Source organism: Narcine bancroftii, chromosome 2, assembly GCF_036971445.1.
Source record: "Narcine bancroftii isolate sNarBan1 chromosome 2, sNarBan1.hap1, whole genome shotgun sequence".
In the NCBI taxonomy this organism is placed as follows: domain Eukaryota; kingdom Metazoa; phylum Chordata; class Chondrichthyes; order Torpediniformes; family Narcinidae; genus Narcine; species Narcine bancroftii.
In genome coordinates, this window is record NC_091470.1 from 257,124,592 (window position 1) to 257,149,103 (window position 24,512).

The 24,512-nt window shown below is 44.5% G+C and overlaps 1 long non-coding RNA gene across 1 annotated transcript in view; it reads right to left on the reverse strand.

The window, feature by feature from the left end:
* LOC138752682 (uncharacterized) overlaps window positions 1-22,690 on the reverse strand; it is a 36,349-nt gene extending 13,659 nt beyond the window's left edge. The window contains exons 1-2 of the long non-coding RNA XR_011350833.1: window positions 22,642-22,690; window positions 6,433-6,672 (exon numbers count right to left, since the gene is read on the reverse strand). This is a non-coding gene — a long non-coding RNA (uncharacterized lncRNA). The remainder of the gene's footprint in view (window positions 1-6,432; window positions 6,673-22,641) is intronic.
* Window positions 22,691-24,512: the final 1,822 nt, after the last annotated feature.

Below are 24,512 nucleotides of genomic sequence, written 5' to 3' on the forward strand. Positions count from 1 at the left end.
AATATTTAAATGAGCTTACCTTCTATTCTAACCTATATTTATGTAAATATGCTGCATGGTCCTGTAGAAATTCCATCTCGCCTTTACCATGTGAGCATGGTATGAACAATAAATAAAGGTGACTTGGCTTGTCAGCGTACAAGAGGGAGATTGAAAACTTGGGTGAATGGTACACGAACAAAAACCTTCCCCTCAATGCCACCAAAACTAAGGAGCTGATTGTCGACTTTAGGAAGAGAAATCAAGAGGTATACAATCCAATACATTGGGGGTTCAGAGGGGGAGAAAGTGAGCAAATTTAAGTTCTTAGGAGTCACTATCTTGGAGGATCTTTCCTGGACCTGACACACTAAAGGCAACATGAAGAAAGCCTCTACTTCCTCAGGAGTTTGCAGAGGTTTGGTATGACACCAGAAACCCTGCCAAATTTCTACAGATTGTGTGGTGGAAAGTGTGCTGACCGGCTACATCATGGTCTGGTATGGAAACACCAATACCCCTGAGCATAAAGCCTTGCAAAAGGTAGAGGTCATAGCCCAGGACATCACTGGCAAAACCCTCCCCACTATCGAGAACATCTACAGGGAATGCTGCTGTCAGGACAGCAGCAGCAATCATGAAGGATCTGCACCTCCCAGTACAAGCTCTGTTCTCATTGCTGCCATCAGGAAAGGGGTAGAAGTGCCACAAAACTTGCATCACCAGTTTCAGGAAATGCTGCTTCCCCTCCACCATCAGAATCTTCACAATGGGTGGATCTGGCTGACGTAGTGGTTAGCGCAGCGCCTATACAGCGCCAGTGATCAAGACTGAACTGGGGTTCCAATCCTGCGCTGTCTGTAAGGAGCTTGTGCATTCTCTCCATGACTCCATGGGTTTTCCCTGGGTGCTCCGGTTTCCTCCCACCGTTCAAAATGTATCGGGGTGTAGGTTAATGGGGTGTAAATTGGGCAGCACGGACTTGTGGGCCAAAATGGCCTGTTACCGTGCTATATGTCAAAATTTAAATTTAAACAAACTCGATCAGGGACTCATTTAAGGACTCTTACTTGTGCACTTTATTGAACTTTTTATTCTCTCTGTATTGCATTTGGTTTGTTTACATTCATTATCTGTGTACAGTTATTTATTTGTTTGCAAGTATACTCCGAATACAGGTTTTTTTGGACTACCTCGTTCACAGAAAAAGAATCTCAGGGTTGTATGTGATATCATCTATGCAGTCTGACAATAGATCCGAAATTATTAGACAGCAGCTAGAGGGAAGTTCATTGGGAACAGCTGTTACCAGGCAAACCCACAATGTGAGAGTTGTTTAAGGACCAAATGATTAGAATTCCAGTGCAAAAGTAGAATGAGGATGGTTGGGTAAAAGAACCTTGGATTATGAGAGACGACATGAACTTAGTGAGAAGAAAAGGAGACATATGTAAGGTTCATAAACCTACAATCTGACAGGGCCCTGGATGAACATAAAGATTGAAGGAAAGAGCTCAAGCAGGTCATTAGGAAGAACAAAAGGCGACAAGAAATGTCCTTAGCAAGCAGGATTAAAGAAAACCCAAGGCAAGAGGAAGACTAGAGAGATGATAGAACCACTCAAGGACAAAATAGGGACTTTATGCTTGGAGTCAAAGGAGGTGGGTAAAATCCTAAATGAGTACATTTACCAATGAGAAGGACATGGACAATGAGGGTGAGCATCATGTGAAGGATGTTCACATATCAGAGCATTTTGAGATCAAGGAAGAGTTGATTCTGGGTCTTTTGAGGAGAATGAAGATGGTCAAGACCCTTGGGTGCTGATGGGATATATCCCTGGAGGTTGAAAGAGGCAGGTGAAGAGATTGCTAGGTCCTGACAAAGACCTTTGCATTCTCACTAGTGACAGAAGAGATTCCAGAGGACAGGAGAGTAACTAGTGTTCCACTCAAGAAGGGAAATAAGGATAATCAAGGACTTTATAGCCCAGTGAGACTCACACCAGTGGCGGGGAAATGATACTTAGGATTAGGATTTATGCACATTTGGAAAGTGTGGTCAGATTAGAAACAGTCAATATGGCTTGGTGAGAGGCAGATCTTGCGTTAACAATTTGATTGACTTGGATGAACAAGTAAATGGATGGGTTAGTAAGTTGATACAAAGATTGATGAAGTTGTGGACAGTGGAGAGGATTATCAAAATGCAAAAGGATATAGTTCAGTTACAGATATGGCCAGAGAAATAGAGTTTAATCTGGACAAGTGCGAGGTGTTGCACTTTGGGTGGTCAAATACTAAGGGAAGAAACAGAGTTAATAGCAGGGTTCTGAAAAGCATTGATGTACTGATGATCTCGGGATCCAAGTCCTTAAGTCATTGAAAGTGGCCTCACATGTAGATAAGATGGTAAAGGTGGCATATTATATGCTTGGCTTCATTGGGGAGGAGGGAAACATTGAGTATAAAAGGAGAGGCTATGTTGTATGATGCACCATAATATCACAAAAAGGTGGATGATGTGAAACTATCAGGCTTTTATTAACTGGAACAACCATCAACCTCAATGACTGATTTAAGCAGAAAGGGGAAGGATGCAAGGGGCTATGGGTAGGATTGGTCTCTGGAGATGTGTCTAGCTGGCAGCAGCCAATCACAGCATAAGTGGTTTACTACATTCACCCCTCCTTTTTAAGAAGAGTCCTGCAGGGTGAGGAAAAAAAGAGAAGGTGAAACAACTATACATACATACATATTACAGGTTAAGTTTATCAGGGGGTCTCCCCTGCTGTAGTGAGTGATGTGGCAATGGCTGGGGTGCTGCCGTAGCATCTGAGCAGCTTGTGAGGTTGGCCTCTTAAGTTTGTCAAGGCCTGGGGTCAGGTGGCATGGTGGGGGAGTGTGGAGCTGGTACATTGTCAGTGACAACAGTGACCAGATGTAGGGGATGGTCAGCTGCAGGTTCCAGGATCCCTAAGGTTGAAGTGGGAGAACTATCTGTTGAAAGTCAGTGGTGGTCAGGGAGGCCCCCGATGGAGCAAGGTCCCAGATCGAGATCTTGTCTTCGCACCCATCAGGGAAGACAACGTTAACATACTGGGGGTTCGTGTGGAGAAGGTGGACCACTGCAACAAGTCTTAGATTGCCTGACATGCTTCCAAAGCAGGACTGGTCCTGGGGAGGTAAGCCAGGTGGGCAGCGTAGACCCTTGATGCAGACTTCCTTTGGAAAACAAACATTCGTTCATGAGGAGTGTTGTTGATGATCATACATAAAAGTGACCAGATGAGTGGAGTGGGTCTGGGAGGACTTCTTGCCATTGGGAGACAGGGAGATACTGTGACATCAGTGCCAGGAGGAAGGTCTTCCATACTGTGGTGTTCTCCCTTTCTACTTGCCCCTTAGGGTTGTAGCTGGTGGTCCTGCTCATGGTGATGCCCCTGGCTAGTAGGTACTGTCGCAGCTTATCACTCATGAATAATGTCCCATGGTTACTGTGAATGAAACCAGGGTAACCAAAGAGTGTGAAGATATTCCAAAGGACCTTGATAACTGTGTCCGGGCAAGGTATGGTGAAGGGGAAGTGGGAGTATTCGTTGATGATTGTAAGGAAGTAGACATACAGGTTGGAGGAGGAGAGGGGGTCCCTTGAAATCAATGGTGAGGCACTCGAAGGGGTTGGTAGCCTTGATCAGGCGTGCCTGGTTTAGCAGGTAGACTTGTGGTTTGCATTCGGCAGTTTTTAGTCATTGTCTGGATTTCCCCAACAGAGTATGGTAGATTCCAAGATCTGATCAAATGGAAAAACCTAGTAACTCTGAGGTATCTAAGGTCATTGTGGAGAGCCTGCAGTCTGTCCATTTGAACACTAGCACAGATTCCTCAGGATAGAGCGTCTGGGTGTTCGTCAAGTTTTCCGGGCCAGTAGAGGATGCCATAGTTATAAGTGGACAGTTCGATCCTCCACCTGAAGATCTTATTGTTCTTGATTTTTTCCCCTTTGTTTATTATTAAACATGAATATGACCACTTGCTGATCTGTGAGGAGGGTGAACCATTTCCTGGCGAGGTAGTGCCTCCAGTGGTTAACAGCCTCCATGATGGCCTGGGCCTCGTTCTCAATGGAGGAGTGGAGAATTTAAGGGCCTTGGAGGGTTTGTGAAAAGGTGGTGACAAGTCCGCTCACTTGATTGAGTGTGACAGCCAAGGCAAAGTCAGTTGCATTGCTCTCTACTTAGAATGGTGTGGACCTGTCTTTGGTTGTCTTGATGATGTTGTCTTTGATACTGTTAAAAGGAGCTTGGGCCTCTGCTGGCAGGGAAAACATGGTGGTTTTGACCAATGGGCAAATCTTATCCACGTAGTTGGGGACCCATTGAGTGTAGTATAAGAAGAATCCAAGGTGTCTCTTCAGAGCTTTGAGGGTATGTGGGAGGGGTAGTGGATGCATGCAGAGGTTCATATTATGATCCTGCAGGTCGTGGTCGCAGATAGTAATGTTATCTAGATATGGGAAGGTGGCCTGTTAATCCCTACAGTCTACCATGCGGTCCATTTCCTGCTGGAAGATGGAGACCTAATTTATGCCGCTGAAAGGGACCTGGAGGAAGTAGTAGAGGTGGCCATCTGCCTTGAACACTGAATACTGGCAGTCCACTGTGTGGATCGGGAGCTGGGGATACGCCGACCAGGCCAGTCAAGAAGAATACCAGATGTTATGCAATCTGGTTGACCATATCAGATATGTGAGGAAGGGGGTAAGCATCAAGCTGCATATATCAGTTGATGATCTGGCTGTAATCTATGACCATTCTATTCTTTTCCCCATTCTTTACCATGACCATCTGGGCCCTCCAAGGGCTATTACTGGCCTCAATGATACTCTCACCCAATAAGCGCTGAACCTCTGCCATAATGAACGCCTCATCAGCCGCACAGTACTCTTGGTGGCCACTGGCTTGCAATCAAGGGTGAGATTGGCAAACAGCAGAGGGGGGTCAACCTTGAGGTTCGCGAGACCATATGTCACCTGCAGGGGGGTGTCTGTGGACTGTTTGTTGCAGACGTTGGGGGGGGGAAAGGGACCCATTGAAGTGGAGAGTGACTTTCTGAAGATGGAATGGAAATCTAGCCCCAGTAGCAAGGGAGCACAGAGTTGTGGCATCAAGAGCAGTCTGAAGCATTTCCACACTATTCCTCCTGTGGTGCTCTGAGGTAGCAGCAAGCAAACACAAAACTCAAAAGACTGTACAACAGGCCTCATTCAGATAAAAGTCTGAACACCAGTTCATGCTTCGGTGGCTCCCTTGTGACTGGCTCAGGAGGGGCCGGCTCAGGTCTATATTCAGGTCGGCTGATTGACAGCCGGCCAGGTGGAGTCAACCCTTAGGTGGTCTTTCTGCAGGTAAGCTGGTGTTCGTATCACCACACCTCCAATGCTGAGGGTCACTACACGGGACCCCAGGATGGCTGCCATGTATGATATAGAAAAGAGTGATATCCTACATTTGGTGGGCCATTCTTAAGGGACAGTCAATTAGTGGTATCGGGGTAGATAAAGATTTTTGTACTCCCACTATCAAATAAACAGTTGATATCGCACCCATTTACCTGGTCGTCAATCATGGACCTGGCAAGTTTGTGCAGGGCCTCCTAGTTCAGGGTGCTGCAGGCCAGTATGGATTCATTGTCCAGGTCTGATGGGTGCTCCTGCGCCCGAGATGGCTGCCTTCAGCCCCAAGATGGCTGGCCTCAACCCCTCATAGTATTGTATGCCTAGGAAGATGACATTTGACGTGCAGTCCAAAAGGGTGGCCCACATAATTTGAACATGGCGTCGCTGGAGTGTAGGGGAGATGGTGATAATCATACTGCCCAGAGTGGTGACTGTCTGCATGCAGCTCTGCTAGATTTCACGGATGGTTTACACTGGAAAACTTTGGTGTAATGCCTCTTTTTCTAGAAGCTGGAGCACACTACATCTTTGGCAGGGTAGTGTTTCCTCGGGTGCTAACCCTGCCCGCAAAGGTATCACTTGGAGAGTTCACGCACAATGGCGGCTGAGGTCAGCTCTCTAGAGTAATGGGACAGTGTAGGCGACCAATCACTCACGGGGCAGGATGATGCCCTGGCCCAGGATAGCATCACCCATGGTGACTAAGTGGCCGAGTATGCATTTGAGTTCTGGAGGGCCACCTCCAGCGTCTCTAAGTTCAACTGACATTTGCAGATCGAAAGCTTTTTGCTCCAATAGATGTTGTCATATATACCTGGAGCAGATACTGGCCACATACGCATTTCTGATGGCATCCTCTGTATTCTGGGCGGCCAACACAGCCTTACAGTTGCCCGCTGTACACAGGATCCAGAGGCCCCACATTAACTCAGCACTCAACTAATCAGGTTGCTGATTTCTGGTGGCCAGGAGATGCCTGGCATAGACCTCACTAACCTTCCTGTGATACTGAGCCTTGAGGATCTCCATAGCTGCTTGGTACGACCTGGTGTCATTGATCTTGGAAACACTTGAGGCCTGTCACACTAGAGTAGTAGTCTCAGTTGGTTAGTGTCCATGGTGATGGCATCCATGGCTGTCACCAGGAGGGTTTAGAAGCACCGTAGCCAATGTTCGGACATGATTGCAGCATCAGATGACTGGGGGTCAGATATCAAGCTTCTCAATTTTCAGGTACTGTTTCATGTTTTTAAAAAAAAAAAAAAAAAAATTAGTTAATAAAATTGATGCACCATCAATAATCACAAAATGCTGGAGTTGTGAACTATCAGGCTTTTATTAACTAAAGACTGGAACAACCATCACCCTCACTGACTGATCAAACCAAAGAGAAAGGGGAACATACAAGGGGCTATGGGTAGGATCGGTCTTGGGAAGCATGTCCGGCTGGCAGCAGCTAATCATGACACAACAGTAGTTTACCATACTGTAGCTATAGAAAACTTTGCTCAGGCTGCATTTGGAATACTGTACAATTCTGGTCACCCTATTGCAGGAAAGATGTGGGGGGTTTGAAAATGGTACAGAAGAGGTTTACCAGGAGATTGCTTGGTTTAGTGGGTATGAGTTATGGGGAGAGGTTGGACAAACTTGGGTTGTTTTCTTTGGAGAATTGGAGGTTGAGGGGAGACCTGAAGAGGTGCATAAAATCAAGAGAGGCATTGATCAGGTGGACAGTCAGAATCTTTTCCCCAGGGAAAAAGTGACACACACTTGGGGAGATATGTTTAAGGTGAGGGGAGAGGAAATTTAAGGGAGATGAGAGAGATAGATATTTTGCACTGACAGTGGTGGGTGCCTGAAACTGGCTGCTATGAGTAGTGGGGAAGCAGATACAATAGTTGTGTTTGAGGCTTCTAGATGAATATGGAGGGAATGGAGCGACAGCTATCATGTGGAACCAGCAGACATTTAGTTTGATTTGGATTTAATGTTTAGCATAGGTACGTGGGCCAAAGGGCCTACTGTACTGTTCTACATTCTCAGGATGAATCTGGATACAAGTAAATATAGAACACTGGAAACACTCAATAAGCATCTCTGGATGAGAACCCTCTCAGGTATAGGACCCTTTGCCAGTATGAATAGAAACCTCTGCTCTGTGATGTGACAAGGATCATCTCTCCCCAAAGTCCAAGAAGAGTAAACAGTAAGAAGCTGATGAGACCCAGGAGGTCTGATCTACCAGAGGACTGGTCATCATTTCAGGTCAGGACCTTTCACAGAAACTCCTGAGTGTATTGAGGGTTCCCATCCAAAAAGTTGTCTGACCGTTTTCTTCCACAGATGCTGCATTATCTGCTGAGGCCCTCCTGCTTCTCCTTGTTTGCTCTGGAGTCCAGTATCTGCACATCCTTTGTGCTTCTAAAACTCAAGCAGACCTGGGCAAAGCAGCCTCCCCACTATGAGTTTTACACCTCTGTGCAACTCCAAACTCTGTCCCACCATCACTTGCCAAGTGTTAACTGGCATTGAAGCTTGGGCCCAAAGAATTAATCATATTTAATAACTCACCGTTAAACTGAACCAGGACATCCATGTGTTTACTGGGCAATAAAAACACCTATGAACAAACAGTACTTACTATGTTTCTACCATTTTTTCCTGTAATATAATGCAAACCATCCTCCTTTGCCCTAGTTGCTCTTCTCACTGCCTCCTTCCAGAGGAACAGAATGTGATGAAATATCAGCTCACATCTTGATGTGACCCAAGGCAGTCTGTGCAAGAGGTTAGAGTTATTGCTTGGTTCTTCCTGCCCTGATGTAATGTTTCTATGGTTCACAGGACTGAAGAACAGGCAGGAACAAATCGATCCTATCGGGCCATGAGGCCATTATTTGTTACACACACACACACACACACACACACACACACACACACACACACACACACACACACACACACACACACACACACACACACACACACACACACACACACACACACACACACACACACACACACACACAACAAAATGACTGGGCGCGGGCGAAAGTAAAATCGCCAGCCCTTCCCAGGAAGGAGGAGAGGCAGGGGTGGAGTTTAACGGAGATTGTGGAGAAGACCTTGTCCACAGGAGCCTAGACTGGATGTTTAAGGGTTATAGTGGAAGCTGATTCAATGGTAGCATCAAAAAAGACTTCTTGGTAGATACATTGCAGTGAACTGGAATTCACTGTCGATGCATAGATTAGACGGCCTACCTCTCCTCTTGGCTTCACTCTCGTCAGTCCTGATATAAACCCTGTTTTCCTGCCTTACCTCCAATTTACCTGAAGACCATTGTAGATACCGGCCGTTATTTGAAAGCCAATAAAAGTATATTTGTGCTCCACACAAGTCTCCGAGTACTATCGATCATGTTACACACATCCAATGCACAAAAGTGCTAGAGAAACTTAGCAGGTAATGCAACATCCATTGAAAGTACCAAACAAAGGGCTCAGGCCCAAATTGTTGGTTACCCTTTACTATCTATAAATGCTGCGTGGCCTGCTAAGTTCCTCCAGCCATTTTGTGCATTACACTGCTAACACAGTATCCTGCTTTACTAGGTGGAATCATGAATATGCAGGGAAAGTGGGATATGTATCAGGGTCAAGCAGCAGGCATGTGGATTGAAAGGCCTGTTCTTGTTCTATACACTTCTATCTTCTATAAATGCTTCAGAATTTGTTCCAGGCATCTTTCCTGCTTTCAATCAGTGATCATCAAAATCCAGAAGCGATAAATAAAACCCACTTTAAAACATGACTTCTGTCCTGTAGATCAAGAGGACTGATCTGAACCAGAGGGTTTCACCCACTCTGGACCTCCTTCCTACTAACTCCACCACAGCTGCTGGTTCCAGCTATATTAACAGGCACAAATTGATCTAACATGTCAATTTTAAGGATTAGTTACCCACTAGAAAATTCAGACCTTCAAAGCATCTTAACTTCAAAAGATGCCCAAATGTAATCCTTCTTCGAGCAGGCTAATCGGCTTGACCTTTAGCCAGTCCCCATCTGTGACCCTCCCCTCCCATCTTATCTCCCTTATTAGTACAATAACAACTATTTATTTTGCTTGTAATTTTTTCCCCCTGGATGTTGGCCCTGCTAAAGCACAATGCCTCTCCAACCAGAGCTCAGACTGCATGTTGCTCAGTCATAGAAGAGACATTCCGCTCGACTATCCATTTTGGGGCAGACTGTAGTGGAAAGAGAATTTTATCCAGTAATCTGGAGTCCATCATATATGAAATGTATGAATGAAAGCAGTTAGAAGGATCATCTGAACAAGGCACTTAATGCAGTCATCAATGTGACACACTCCCAGTGCTTCACCAGAATATTCACCAACTATCTCAATTCATGCCTCTTTTATTGTTGTGTGCATAATATGCAAAATGTGTTTACTTTTGTTGACCCTGTAAAGAGGAGCTTCTAGTGCAGCGTCTTCATTGAGAAGAGAAAGAGAAGCAAGGGGTTCTCTTCAGAGACTCTCATGGTTTTTACACAGCTGCTGCATTCCAGGAAATTATTCCCAATTTCCCAGAATGCAGTCTGTGCAGAAAGATTGGAATGGGAATTGGGAATAATTTCCTGCATCGCCTGCAGTCTAAACTGAACGGCAGGCAATCCATGAGCGACAGGCTAATGAATAGGACATCCAGATTTCTTAAATACCCCACTTCAGGTATCCTGTCTAAACTCACGGGATGTTACAGAAATTCGGAACTTTGGTCATTCCTGTGTGAACAGCCACTCCTGGAAGGTAGGGAGGAATTTCAGAACACAAAAATCACAAGTTCCATGCAAAAAAACATAATTGTGTGTCCATGGAAGGCACCACCTCCTCTGATGTGCCCACCTCCTGTGCCCCCAGAACAACTACAGTCACACGGCCTCCTGTCTGTTCCAGCGGTGAGCCTGAGCTCCAGGCACCTGTCACCTTCCTCAGGCCCTGTTTCCCAACCCTAGCTGCATTTAGGAAGCTGTTGGTGGTCGAAGCCATTTGGGAACCCTGCTCACCGTCAACACCCGCATGGATCCAAGTCCCGATACCTGGTTCCTTCGAGCCAATCTCCAGAAGCCCGTGACCTAGTGTGAAGCCTTCAGACTCCAAGCTCCTCATCCACAGTCGTAGTCTCCCAGACTGTACAGTCCTCCCCAGGTTTCTTCTCATTGGGGAAATGAGTGTGATCTCCTCCGGTTTCCTCCCCTGGAGCATGCAATCTCATGGCTTGGGCACTGACCTCTGTGGGGTGTTGATGTTAAAATAAACCACTGCCGTCCTGGTCTACAGGATGTTAAACCTATGCAGGGATGTCCTTGTAATAGGTGGACAGTGGGACCCTGTTGAGGAGCACTGTGCCTCTGCTCCCCTCGCCTTAGGTGAAATAACATCTCGAGCATGTACATGTTCAATTGCTGGGTCTGTTTCTGAGCAACATGTAATAGAATAGCTGTGCAGATATGAAGCTGTAGCAAGTCTGGTCAACTGCACACACGACGGTCCGAATCGCCATAGCGAACAGCCAGCGCAGCAGGCCACAGGAGCTTTCACCCCACAGTGCAGAAGTTCCGGACTGCAGGAGCGCATTCCCAGGGGAACAGCCAGGCCTCACAGCAGTATTATGACATCACTCTCGTGACCCTGTCACCTCCCCTAAAAAGGAACGCGCGTGGTTTGAATAAACGGCAGTGTGGACAGCATTTATTTCAGTAGCTCTACCTTTAGCAGTGCTACAAAGCTGACTTAGATGCAGAAAGACAGAGAGAATGAAATGCAGAGCCAACACTGATTTGTTCACCCACGACAAGGGGAAGAAAAATGACTCAGATGCAGGAAAGAGAGATAAAACTATCCCCTTCCCCCTCACTTACTGAGAATTTCTCGGAAAATGAAACACTTTCAAGGGTATTTCTGATGACGCTGGGCTCAAAATCAACCACGTCACCATGTTAAAACCAGATGTAGTATGCTCCTTGAAGTCTGCCTTTTGACTTTTCTCTCAAGCTCTACTGATTAATTTGTTGATGGATTGGCTTTGTTGATGTTTCATTCCTAATTCAAGGTTGAGGTCAAACATTGTCAGTCAGATCGAAACCAGACCCCCACCAGTAACATGAACATTTCTCTTTCCTCCTCAAGCCCACAAGTACTTTAATTTTGTTAATGCTTATCAGTTCCTGTGGTCATTTAGATCTTGCATTCTCAACAGCAGAAGAAGTATTCCTTTTGACATCTCTGCTGTTCAAATTACATGAACTGCCAATCGATTTCAACAAAAAGAAAATGTGTGCTACACCCTTCCTTCAAGAGTAACTTGCTGAGTTATTATAATCAATGAGGCAGGTCAAATATATCTGAACTCCTTGAGGATTATTTGGGAGTTGTTTAAAAGTCATGTGATGTCAAAGCAGAGAATGATGTAAACCCTCAGCAGGTTCAACAGAGTTTCTGGAAAGAGAAACCAATTTGGGCCTGGATGTTTTATCAGAATGTTGTGTTTCTCTTTCAACAAATGCTGTTTTTTCTAGCACTTCCATGTTTTCTTCCCATTTCCAATATCTCCAGTTTTGTTTTTCCATGTCGGATGTAACACAGAACATTATAGCATAGAATAGGCCCTTCGGCCCATGATGTTATGCTGATCGATGTAAACCTATTCCAAAAAAATTCTAACCCATCCCTACCTCATACCCATAACCCTCTATTTATCTTACATCTATAAACCTATTTAAGAGCCTTTTAAATGTCCCTATTGATCCAGCATCCACCACAACCCCCAGAAATGCATTCCAGGCATCCACCACTTTCTGTGTGAAAAAGAAAATGACCTTTGAGGTCTCCCTTAAACTTTCCCCTTAAACAGATGATATGATAGTTTGGATGTGTTGGAGAGGAATGTTGAAATATCATTGGAATTTCTGTCCATGGCCTCATGTACTGCCAAGTTGAAGTAACCCACAAATTGGAAGAATAACACCTTATATACCATCTTGGCAGCCTCCAATCAGATAACATCAATATTGACTTCTTCAATTTATGTTAACTGCTTCCCCTGTTTCCTTCCCTCAACTCCCCGCCCTCCTGCCTTCCTTCTATCAGAAAGCTCTCTTGTGTAGCCCTCTACCCTCTTCCCCATCACTTCTCAGCTTCTTTCTCTTCTTCCCTTCCACCTGTACCCACCTATGACCTTTTACCTGAAAGTTTACATCTCCACCCTACCCATTCTTTCCTCCTCTCCTCATCCCTCCCCTCTCCCTTCACCATTTCATTCAAGGGTCTGCCTGATTTTCCACACACCTGGCGAAGGACTCAGCCCGAAACGTCAACTGCCTTTTACTTCCTGTGGATGCTGCGTGACCTGAGTTTCTCCAGCACTTTTGGGTGCTACGCTCAACCCCAGCATCTGTTTACTTCTCATTCCTCCATGCCAGTATTTCTCCATCAATGGTCCAAGGACCACTTGTGGTCTGTGCAGGTGTTACAGATGGTCCTCAACAGCCAAGGATGACTGAAATAATCAACAAGTAAAATCTGAAACAAGGTTGTAAATTCGATGACAAAAAACCATGAAATTTTTCAAAAGAATTCCCCAAATCAAAAATCCCGTTGGTGTTCTGGGAAGTGGTTTGAGCCCCTCTCCACTACTGAATTTACTCTTGGTGGTCTAGGGGTGAAGAGAGGTTGAGAACTGTTGGTCTGCATCATTTTCCAGCTCAGCCACACAGTAAACTACATCCAGACAGATTATTAAACCTCCGTGAAAAATCATGAGGGGCCTCAATGAGTGAATGCTCACCATCTATTCCCCAGAGTGGTGATTCAAGAACTAGAGGGCACAGGTTTAAAGTAGAGGAAAGAGATTTTATGGACCTCAGAGGCAACGTTTTCACTCAATGGGTGGCCAGTAGCTGGAATGAGCTGCCAGAGGAGATGGTAGAAGCAGGTACCATTATAACGTTCAAAACACATTTGCGCAGATTGATGGATAGGACATTGAACATTACAGCACAGTACATGGCCTTTCAGCCCATGATGTGGTGCCAACCTAGGCAAAGCTATACTCCGCAACAATCTAACCCTTCCATACCTCACATCCATAACTTTTATTTTTCCTACATCCAGCACAGTACAGGCTTTTCAGCCCATGATGTGGATCGAACCTTAATCATTTCTCCATCCACAGTTGTTGGGTGATCCCAGCCATATTTTTTGTTTCCCGTTTCCAGCATCTGCAATTTACTTTGTGTTGACTTTAAGGGTCCATTCTCACCACCAATCCCACAGATGAACTTCAGCTGTGCATCAGCTTCAGGTGAAGCTGACTTTCTCAGGAAAGATGATGTCAAGCTGGAGAGAGTCCAAAGATTTACAAGGACATTGTGCAGGAGGATGAGGGGTGAGCTCATTGAGTGTAGAAAACTATGAGCAGATGAACGCAGTCTTTTACTCAGAGCAGGGGAATAGGTAGCCAGAGCACATAGGTTTAAGGTGAGGGGTGGAGAGATTTAACAAGAACCTGAGGGATGACTATTTTACGCAGAGGATGGTGGGTGTATGTAATGGAGGAGATGTTGCAGCAGGTACTATGGAGGTTTATAAACTCATGAGGTTCCATAGATAAGATGAATGAACACAAACCTTTTCCTGTAGTTGTTGAGTCCATAAGACCCAGAATTAGGCCATTCACCATTGGAATCATGCCTGATATATTTTTCCTTGCAACCCCATTCTCCTGCTCTCTCCACAACCTTTGCCACCCTTACTATCAAGAATCGATCAACCTTCGCTTTAAATGACCCAATGAGGCTAAAACTAAAGGGCATAGATTGAGAAGGGAGAGATTTAAAAAGAACCTGCTTGGGCAGTTTCTTCACACAGAGGCTGTTGGAGATGTGTAGCAAGCTGCCTGAAGAAGTGGTCGAGGCGGGTACAATTATGATGTACAAGACATTTGGATAGATAGTTGGAAGTCACAGCAAAATGGTGGCACTGCCGGAGCTGCAGTAGCGACAGCGCAGCTGCAGATGCTGACCCGCAGAGAGTGTGGAGTGAGGAACAGAGATACAGCACTCCCGCGGGGTCCAACCATCCAGTCACCTGCCGTCAACTCCACACAGGCTTTGACGGCCCATTAAAGTAGTTTTATTTAAAATCCCATGACAGTGGGGTCTGCAACCAAGATGGTAGTGCCTCTGATCGGCAGCAGCCAAGAGGGGTTGCAGACTCCAGGGAGTGGAAGACTGGGACATAGGACCAGAAAACGGGGAGACCATCCCCGTCTGAGAAGGAGAAGCAGAGGGACGACCCACGGGGCAGTAACTACAGCGGAAGACCAGTGAGGGGGCTCTGAGGCTAGAGGCCCATGCATGCAGCGGATTGCTGACAACTTGAGGTGAGGAACCCATGGAGGCTGGGGGCTGCTGGAGACTGGATCAAAACCGGCTGAAGGCATACCAGGTATATGAACTGGATGCGAAGGGGTGCCGAAGACACTGAAGGATTTCTGACTTTGTCGTCGGTTCGGATCTGGAGCTCAGACTGCTGAAGGCTGTGGATGCGCTAGTGGCAAATCTACGGACATACGGTACCTCTGGGAGGACTCTCTTTTGCGTCTGACTTTAAGGAGGCGCTTCAGGTTATTTCTGCTGAGCAATAGGAAAAAGCAATTTCTTGTAAAATGACACTGTTTTATTACATTGACAATAAATTGAATCTTGAATCTTGATATCCATTAAATATTGCTGTTCTGCTGACTTTGGGAAACGAGATATTTGCTCCAACTCGCACTTTCCCTTCTTTTCCAACGAGTGTTCACTTCATCTTAAGGGAGAAGATGTGGCCAAGTTGGGGGCCATTGTCTCAGACCCTTCAGGCCCACAAGCACACACCATCCAAATGCACCCATGTGACCAATTAACCTACCAATTCCATTCGTCTTTGGAACATGGAAAGAAATTGGAGCTCCTCGAGGAATCCACGTAGGTCACGTGGAGAACGAGCACTCACCTGCTCCCAGAGTAGATTGGAGAATTACAGCACATACTGCGTCATCTCAGCCACTTCCATCACCATTTGGATCCTGGACATGCAGATGAGATAAGAACATAAGAAATAGGAGCAAGAGTCGTCCATCTGGCCCATCGAGCTGCTCCACCATTCAATAAGATCATGGCTGATCTGATCATTGACTCAACTCCACCTACCCACCTTTTCCCCATATTCCTCAATTCCTTTTTTTTAATGTAAAAAATTAACTGAACCTTAAATCTGTTTAATGAAGCAACCTCAACTGCTTCCCTGGACAGAGAATTCCACAGATTCACTACTCTCTGGGAAAAAGTTTTTCCTCATCTCCATCTTAAATCTACTCCCTTGAATCTTGAGGCTGTGTCCTCTAGTTCTGGTCTCACCCACCAGTGAAAACAATTTTATTGCCTCTATCTTATCTATCCCTTTCATAATTTTATGTTTCTATAAGATCTCTCATTCTTCTGAATTCGAGTGAGTATAATCCCAGACGATTTAGTCTCTCCTCAAAGCTCAACCCCCTCATATCCGGGATCAACCTGGTGAACCTCCTCTAGACTGCCTCCAAGGCTAGTATATCCTTCCTGAAGTATGGAGACCAGAACTGCACACAGTATTTGAGGTGCAGCCTCACCAGTACCTTGTATATTTGTAGCATGACCTCCCTGCTCTTGAATTCAATTTCTCTAGCAATGAAGGTCAACCTGTTATAATACCTGCAACCCAACTTTTTGCGATTCATGCACAAGCACTCCCAAGTCCTTCTGCATAACAGCAGGCTGCAGTTTTTCACCCTTTAAATAATAATCTGCTCTTCTATTTTTCCTACCAAAGTGCATGACCTCATATTTACTCCTTCTGCCAGACCTTTGCCCACTCACCTAACTTAACTACATCCTTCTGCAGATTCTCAACATCCTCTGTACAATTGCTTTTCCACTCAATTTAGTATCATCCAAAAATTTGTCTACACGACACTCTGTTCCCTCTTCCAAATTATCAATGTAAATGGTGAACAGCTGCAGGCCCAACACAGACCCCTGCGGCCCCCCACTTACCACTGTCTGCCAATAAAAAAAAACACCAATTTATCCTGACTCTCTGCCTTTTGTCCGTTAACCAATCCTCAATCCATGCCACTATACTTCCCCCAACTCCATTTATCTTTATCTTATTGATATATCTCTTGTGCGGCACCTTATCAAACGGCTTCTGGAAATCCAAATATACAACATCAATCTGTTCTCCTCTATCTACTGCACACATTATATCCTCAAAGAACTCCAGAAAGTTTGTCAAACAAGGCCTGCCCTTTCTGAATCCGATGAAACCCCTTCATTCTAAATATCTTGCTATTTCATCCTTAATGACAGTTTCAAGCATTTTTCCTGACTACAGACGTTAATATAGTTACCCGCTTTCTGCCTACATCCATTTGCTGTCTTCCAATCTGCTGGGACCTGTTCATAATCCAGAGAATTTTGATAAATGACTACCAAGACATCGACTATCACTCCTGCCATTTCCCTCAGTATCCTGGGATGCATCCCATCGGGACCAGGGGATTTGTCCATTAGTTTGCTCATCACTATCTCTTTTGTATCAATTATTTTATCGAGGCCCTCACCTCCTTTCGCATCCCTAACACCATTCTTTGGCATGCTGGGTGTGCCTTCCACTGTGAAGACTGACACAAAATATTTGTTCAATGCCTCGGCCATTTCCTCATTACTCAATCTCAATCTCCCTCTCTCATCTTCCAAGGGGCCCATGTTGAACTTAGTTTTATATATTTATAAAATTATTTTGCTGTCTGCTTTTATATTTCACCCCTCCATGTCTCATCCAATCTTCTGTCACAGCCCTTCCATTATCTCCACCTTGGTCGACTGCTTGGTAACCCCCAACACAATGTTCTCACCAAATATCCAAGCCTTGCTCTGTAATCTCCTGTCCTTGTCACCAGTTTACTGTGTATTCGTGGTTAAAAGATTTTATTCTATTGATATTCTCTCCTTGCCAGTCTTATTTCCCTCTCCACTCTCCTCCCCCACCTTGACTTATTGTACATAGTCTAATTCCTGGACCAATGCATTCATAAGAAACTCAACAAATCAAGAAGAAATGTCGCTGTGATTCTTGTGATTGCACAAATATGACTGAAGTAAACTTGTATGATCTTCGGACGGAATTAATTTTGAGAGAGGCACATTTGGTTTTCATTTCCGTTATTCACAGGTGGTAAAAATCCTTCGAGTTTGAATCAGGATATCAAGTCGCTCTCGATACTGCTGACTCATTGTAGCGTAGTGAAAGGGGGCAGTAAATGTTGTCTGAAGCCATCTTCGGTTTCCCTCTCAATGTTGTAACATGGAGTATAATATTACTGTTGGCAAAGCAGCCAGATTCAAACAGAGACAGCAGGGAACACCTGGGAATGATTCCGCATGGGATTCCTGATCTTTTTTTTATTTTCATTCTTGAAGTCCAAGTCACTTTGATTGCATAATGACTTCTTCACAGCTTTATTCTCATGCTCTCATTGAGCAAGATATCTTCATGGATTCCTGGTCTTTTTTTTATTTTCATTCTTAAGTCCAAATCACTTTGATTGCACAATGACTTCTTCACAGCTTTATTCTCATGCTCTCATTGAGAAAGATATCTTCATGGATTTGTGATACAATGCTGAAGGATCATAAAACCCATACCTCCAATCCATGGGCTTCAGCAGGCAGCTGTCTAACCTCTTGACCACAACATTTGGGTTCAACACCCCCTTCCAAAGCTACAAACTCAAACCTCGCTTGTCTCATCAAGAGAGGCTTAACTGTTTGGTTTTGTAGTTCATGAAGAAAGGGATATGACTTTATTTATGGACTATAGAACAGAACAGTACAGCCCAGGAACAGACCCTTTGGCCCATGATGTCTGTGCTGAATGCCCAAATTAGACTAAAACTCTGCTACTTTATAAGATCCAAAGGACGCTTGACAGGGTAGATGTTGGGATGTTTTTATTCATAGGAGAGTCACAGACAACAGGACACTCACTTAAGACTGAGGTATGTGGAAAGGTCTTCTCTCCAAGGGTGGTGAACTTCTGGAATTCTCTGCCTCCTAAGGGTGGTGGGGCAGATTATTGGATATGGTTATGGCGGAGGGATAGATATTAGATATTGAGGAAGTGAGGGAACTAGAACAGAGGAGGAGTTCAGGCCAGCATATCTCAGCCATGTTCATTCTAAATGGTGAGACAGGACCACAGGCCTAAGTGGTCTCCCCTACCTCTATTTTCTTGTGTTCTTGTAATGCTCCCGGTGCAAAACTGGGTCTCACTAAGCGGGTTGCAACATAGTAGAACAAGCTGTGTTTTAGTGAGATATTGGTCCTATTGTTGAATATAAATGATATGTGGAGGCGCAGGAGACTGCAGATGCTGGAATCTGAAGCTTAACCCAATCTGCTGGAGGAACTCAGCAGGTCAAGCAGCATCAGTGAGACCAAAAGAGTGGTTGAGTTTTTGAGCCCAGAACCCTTCGTAGAAACATTGTCTTTCTCCCGCAGAAGCTGCTCGAGTTACTCCAGTAGATTGTGTTTAGCTCAGGATAGAATGCAGATTGCTGGGAAGATGCTTGAAAAGTTTCTCTCAACCACATTCCTCAAGGAGCAGTTTATTTGGTTGTTAACATTTCACTATTGTGGGGTCACCATGCAAAGTGTCTTCCATAATAGCTACTTTTCGAAGTCTGGGTAATTGGATTACAGTTTATGGTTTATTGTCACCTGTGCTAAGATGCAGAGAAGCTCAGTTTTGTGTGCTATCCAGGCATTGCTGAAAGCCACCTCACTCCAGTACAGTTTGGACAAGTAGCAAAGCAGTGCCAGAATGCAAGCCTTTGGCATGCTTTTCCTTTACAGGAATTGAGTTGGGGTGGACCATGGTTTTAATAGTTCATCCCCCGTGCATTGTACTCAGTAGGGTGAATTTGAAAGGAAGTGTTCAATGGTGTAACTGCACAATGTAATTAATACAGCAGTCAATGGCTTGGCCATTTATTCCCTCACTATCAAGAAAAAAGGGAAGAAAAAGGCTGCCCTGATTGTTCTGTGAGGATCCACACTGCCAGACAATTCCATATTCAACATCTGCATTGATTCCAGCTGTGGCTGGCTGGACTCACTCCAGGACATGCTGCAATCAGTTCATATTCAAGTTCATCCTAACACTGTAATGACTACTATCCATGAAAAAAATGCTCAGAGGCTAAGCAGGCTCTTAACTGTGACGCGTTAGAACAAATTCATAGCAAAGTCCAGATGCATTTTAAACTGTTTATTAATGAACCAAAAAGGACTCGAAACATCCATGGTAACATGGTCATGTCTATTGAATGTGATAACGACCGTGGGAGCGTCCATACAGCACGGCAACGACTGTGGTAATGGTCAACAGAAAATATCAGAGCCCTACTCACCCTCCTTTTCTCTATCCCACCATACCAGTCGACGCGGCCTAATGACTCTCAAACCCCACAAAACCCCCACGCATACGCCAATCACCCAAGTCAATAGCAGGTGCACACCGGAAGAAACAGAGCATGTACAGTCTCAGGATGATGGGATGCCGCTGACATCCACAGCCAAACCAATGGCTATAAAAATCACATGTTTTGCTCCTACAACACCGACCACTAATAATTATCTCAAATAATTATTACACAATTATAAATAATAATCAAACACAGTATATTCCAATATTATGTAGATCTTCTTCCTTTATTCTTCATTAGGGCAGCGGTAACTACATCACATTGAAAAAGAGTGAACTTTACCCTCTCTCTGGGCCAGTAAAGTCTGTAGTCTGTGCAGTGGGCAACAGGCAAGGCAGACTTTGTTGATGGGTCTATCCAGAAAGCTGGTTTTGGTCTTGATCTCAACAGGATGTACAAGTCCCTTTTTGCCCAGAATGGTCTAAACAATTTTTACAGTTAGCCAGAAGTTTCGAGATCCTGAATCGTCCACGATGATCACGTTGTCTCCTGGTGTGAAGTTGCATCTGATGTTAGGCCATTTCTGTCATTCCTGCAGTTGAGGAATACATTTTTTAATCCATCTTTTCCAGAACAAGTCCAACATATACTGAACTTGCCTCCACCTGAACCTGCCCTGCTGGCATCGATGGCATAGTCATAAGGAGTAGAAAGTGGTTTGGGGTAAGTACTTCAAGGACATTTGTTGAGGATAGACTCACCTTCACATAAAACTCCTCAAGACTTTGCCCATTTACAGTGGAATTGAGAACTGTTCACACTAATCTAATTAATATTTCCCATACACTTCCATGGTGAAAGCCAACAGTGAGATGGAAGATCCATATGATTCCTCTCTGGAGCGTGTTTTATGGATTTGACCCTGATTCCAGCTTTTGATTGCTTCCCTCAACTAACGCTGAGCTTCCATAAAATTGTTCAATCGTAGTTCTTTCACTTGACCATGTCTGGCTGTAAAGCACTGAAGGACATTGATGAAAGAGTCTTTGTCGAGTGATGAGACCTCTTCGATGTGAATTGGTCTTACAGCTAAACTTGTGAAAATGACACCATACTGCTTCTCAGCACTCCTTCCACACTTCACTTCAAAGGGTTCAAAATAATCTAATCCAACATACGTGAAGGGAGGTTCATCAGGAGAGGCTCTGTCCAGAGCCATATTTGCAATTTGATGATGTCCGGGAGTGGCATTTATATGCCAACAAACAACACATTTCGACATAATTTTTCTGATCGGCACAGTGACACCCCATGATGACCCACCTCTTCATGATCATGTCGAAGAATTGTGAAAATCTTTGTCCAGTATGACAGGATGTTTCATCTCTTCTGGCATTGCTACTCTACTAAGTCGCCCACCAACTCTTAACACATCATTTTCCAGAATGGGATTGAGTTTATGCATGTGATTCATCCTCTTAACATTCATTCTTTTTCCCAGACTTGAGATTTCATCTTCAAATCTCTTCTGGCCAAAGCAGATTATCTCCATCTCAGCATTTACCAGTTCTTCATCTGTGAGACCATTGTTTTCCATTGATTTAGAACCATAGAACACTACAGCACAGAAACAGGCCATTTGGCCCTTCTAATCTGTGCTGAAATATTATTCCACTAGTCCTATTGACCTGCACCCAGTCCAAAATCCTCCAGACCTCTCTCATCCATGTATCTATCCAATTTATTCTTAAAACTTAAAAGTGAGCCTGCGTTTACCACATCAGATGGCATCTGTCTGAGTGAATAGGTTCCCCCTAATGTTTGCCCTAAACCTTTCCTCTTTCACCCTATAGCCATGTCCTCTTGTATTTATTTCTCCTTAACTTAGTGGAAAGAGCCTACTCACATTTGCTTTGTCTATACCCCTCGTAATTTGTAAATCTCTATTAAATTTCCCCTCATTCTCCCCTCAACCTCCCCTCAATAAAGTGCTAACATGTTTCATCTTTCCCTGTAACTCAACTCCTGAAGACCCGGCAACATCCTAGTAAATCTTCTCTGCACTCTTTCAATTTTACTGGTATCCTTTCTGTAGTTAGACGACGAGAACTGCACAGAATACTCCAAATTCAGCTTCACCAATATCTTATACGACCTCACATAACATCCCAACTCTTGTACTCAGTACTTTGATTTATGAAGGCCAAGATGCCAAAAGCATTCTTTACAACTCTGTATCTCTGACACCACTTTCAGGGAATTATGTATTTGCTGTCTCCTTCTATGGCAGATCCCTCTGACAGATGTCATCCGGACAAGAACACCATTTGCTTGTTTCTTATTTCTGCTATGGTACAGAAACAGTCCTTTATGTCTGAGCATCCCTGCTACTTACTGCCCTTTTCAAATGATGCAGGATGAAAAGTAATGGATAAGCGGGTTACTGGATCCAATTTTTCAGATGTTATCTGAGCAGCATTTATAGTTACTCTTCTCATTTCAGAGTTCTTTGGTGAGATTTTTTCCAATCCATCAGGATTTTGAGGTCATTCTTGAGGCCGAAAAAGAAAGTGAGGCCTGGACACCCATATTTCTTAATTCAGAAAAAAAATTGACTTTCAAACCTTGGGAAGCCTTGTCTGCTGCATAGTTAATTGTGGTAACATATCTCCACTGTAGTGCATGTCAATTTCAGCAACTCTGTTGGCCACAAAAGTTCAGAACCTTCTGTTTCATTGTTGATGTATTTGAGCTCATAAGTGCCATCGTTCCAAAATATGGAGTCTGCTAGGTCCATCTGCAGCTCTTTTCTCCAAGCCGTGTCCATTCTCCTCGCCTTGGTGGCAGCAGTCAACTCCATTTGAGGGATAAAGCCTGCCTTTAATGGAGCCACTCTTGCTTTTCACATCATGAACCACAATGTGTCTGACCATGGTTATTATGCAGTGACAGGTAACTAACAGTTCCGTAACCATCCTTACATGCATCAGAAAAATGATGCCGTTGAGCAGATGTCACTGTTCCAAAGTTTGTGGGTTCAAACCACCTGCCAACCTTGAAGTCTTCCAGCTTATGAAGATCCTGAATCCAACACATCCATTCCTGTACAATGGAGTCTGGAATAGTATCATCCCAGTCAATCCTTTTCCTTCACAAATGTTGCAGAATCTTCTTGGCAGTCAGGACTGCCGGAGCAATATTTCTAGGGGATCATTTATCGAACTGACTGCTGAACGAATCCCAAGGACACTATCTGACCTGGTGAGCTGCTTCAGCATTTTGTGTTTTTACATTGAAAGAATCCCCCTTCTTGTGAGGGGCCAGTCTTTCAAGCTGATTTTGAACTTAAAACATCAGACTGAACACACCATTGTACACCTAACACCCTCTCCACAGGGAGGTTGTCATGGTCAAAGTCCAGCTTCTTCATCACTTTTGCTCTCTCTGCTTCAGGTGTGGCAGCCAACACATGACTTCAGTTACTTATCGCTCTTGGTAAGTAGGAAGCCTCCCTTGAAACAAATCACTGGTAGCTCATGATAAAGAGCTATTGCATCTTCTTTCTGAGGCTGCTGAAGTGAGGCAGTCATCTGCATAGAACACCGGATCCCTTTGAGGGTCCTAGTACCTTCACTTTGGCCAATGTTGGCTTCCAGCTCCAGCTGCTTCTTTTCCTTCTTCAACTGCTCCTCCTTCTTTTCTGAGGCATATTTATCCTGAAGCATTTTTTGTCGTGCACCAAAAGCAGCCACTTCAGCCTCGGCCTTTACATGTGCAGATGTTGTGCTGGAAACTCTGGAGGATGATCCAGAATTTCATTTGCTTCTCCTGCTTCCAACATTTCACTCCCTGTCTCTTGGTTGAATTTCATCCTGCATGTCAGATGTTGCTTTAATATTTGACTCTTTTTCCAGTTTGAATTGCATGTCCTCTTTACCACCATGTTGTGACACACCTTCAGCCATTTCCAAGTTGCTGATGTTAAATAGGGTTATGTCTTCTGTAGTGGTTTTACAGGGTCTTCATTTCCATCAACCAAAGCCAACTCTTCTTCTATTGCCTGTTTCAGCTATGAGAATGCTTTTCACACCACTTTCACACTGCTTCAGTTCTGATTTGAGATCTTTGACCCACAAGTCTGTGATACATTGCGCCTCAGTAGTGACAGCGGCCATTATACGCATCTCCCTCCAAACGTCTGTCGAGCTCAAGCACCAAGCACACACAACATAAGCCCAAAATCAACAGTCTCCAATGGACAAGGGGCAGCGCATCCAAACTGTGTTCAAACTTACAACAAATACTCAGAAGGAATCCACAAAAGTAATCCTACCACTTCTGATGGCTGTGATGCACTGCTGTCAATGAGCGAGTTTCCACTTTGGCAGCAGTCAATAGCATCACAGTGATTCTCAGCAAATTACCCTAACAGCGTATATATAGGACATTCTGGTCTAAGGTTAGAAGCACTGGAGCCCTTCTCACACCGATGGAG